Below are 1,490 nucleotides of genomic sequence, written 5' to 3'. Positions count from 1 at the left end.
TTCCACAACCTTCTAGTTACACGTCTGGCGCTTCCCCGTTTACTTCGTTGGGTACTTATGTATTTGTTATCCCTAGGAGTCTCAGCCAGCACCGCACGTAGCCCAGGTGGCGAGTTTGGAACATTCATTTTTGACAGAGGGCATCACGTGGCACTTGATCTTAGCACCACGTAATAATAATAATATCTGGGGTTTAACGTCCCAAAACCACGATATGATTATGAGACGCCGTACTGGAGGACTCCGGAAATTTGGACCACCTGGGATTCTTTAACGTGCACCTAAATCTAAGTACACGGGCCTCAAACATTTTCGCCTCCATCTAAAATGCAGCCGCCGCGGCCGAGATTCGATCCCGCGACCTTCCGATCAGCAGTCGAGCGCCATAACCACTAGACCACCGCGGCGGGGTCTTAGCACCACATAGCAGCTGACCAATAAACCCTCACATGCTAACTTGATGCTTTAAGTCTACCGGGGCGACGCCCTCGCTGAATCTACGAAAGAAGGGGATCTTTTCGATCGTTTTGGTTGTGTATAAAAAAGAAACGAGGCCCTCCAAAAATCCTTTTTTTTTATTGCGATAGCAATTATATGGACAGTCTCGGCTGGAAAATGTCCATCCCCGTCGCCGTCATTCACCGTATATGTATAAGTATGTATATATATATAAAGGCCACAAAGAAAAATAATTAAGAAATTCTTTCCGACGCGCGGAATCGAACGGGCGACCTCTCGCTTTGCAGCCCGCCGCGTTAGACGTTAGGCCACGACAGCACCGCCTCTCAGCCTGCTAACGGCGAGCTATTTATATACACCATGTAATTCAGCATGCTTTCTTAGTGGCCACATAGGTGGCGCGACGTGCGCGCGTGTTGCGCGCTTTAAAGATCGTCGCCCCGCCCCTGCGAACGCCGTTGCTGTTCGCTCTACAGGGCGTCGTCGCTTTCGTGCGCTTATCTCAAGGAAAGAAGGGGCGGCCGGTGGGGTGCTGCGCTTCGCTCGCTGCAGCGGCCGCGTTTCGAAAGGAGCGCGCTGTTCAAACAGAAATACGTAACAACTGTGACAATTAGTTCGCGTTCGTCTTGTGTGTACCTGTTCGTTTGTTTCGTGCGTCCTGCTTTATGTTTGAGCAGTGCGCTTCAAGTGTCGAGCTGTGACGCATTAGTTCGCGCTCGTCCTGTGTGCGTTCTTTTCGTGCGTCCTTTGGGCTCGAGCGATGCGCTGGCAATTTCGAGCTGCTTTCCGTTCTTCGCGTTACATTACAATTTTTTCTTTCATTCACCGCGCAGTCCTTGCCCCGGCTGACTTATGCCTCAAGTTCGCATGCGACGTTTTATCGGTCAGCTGCCGCCTCATGGAAAGATCGCGTGCCACGTGACAAACTCTGGCAAAGAAGAGTGTTCCACACTCACCGCCTTGAGTACGAGTGGCACTGGCTAACACTCCAAAGGACTACACATACATAAATGTCCAGCAAAGCGTACGGC

At 51.0% G+C, this 1,490-nt stretch overlaps 1 non-coding gene across 1 annotated transcript; it reads right to left on the bottom strand.

The window, feature by feature from the left end:
• Nucleotides 1-334: 334 nt before the first annotated feature.
• Trnas-gcu (transfer RNA serine (anticodon GCU)) lies at nucleotides 335-407 on the bottom strand. Its single transcript has one exon. It is a non-coding gene; the product is annotated as a tRNA-Ser (tRNA).
• Between the last annotated feature and the right edge of the window lie 1,083 nt (nucleotides 408-1,490).

Source organism: Rhipicephalus sanguineus, chromosome 5 (assembly GCF_013339695.2).
Source record: "Rhipicephalus sanguineus isolate Rsan-2018 chromosome 5, BIME_Rsan_1.4, whole genome shotgun sequence".
Lineage (NCBI taxonomy): Eukaryota > Metazoa > Arthropoda > Arachnida > Ixodida > Ixodidae > Rhipicephalus > Rhipicephalus sanguineus.
Note: the sequence above shows the minus strand (reverse complement) of the source record. Positions and strands in the feature narration are given on the sequence as shown.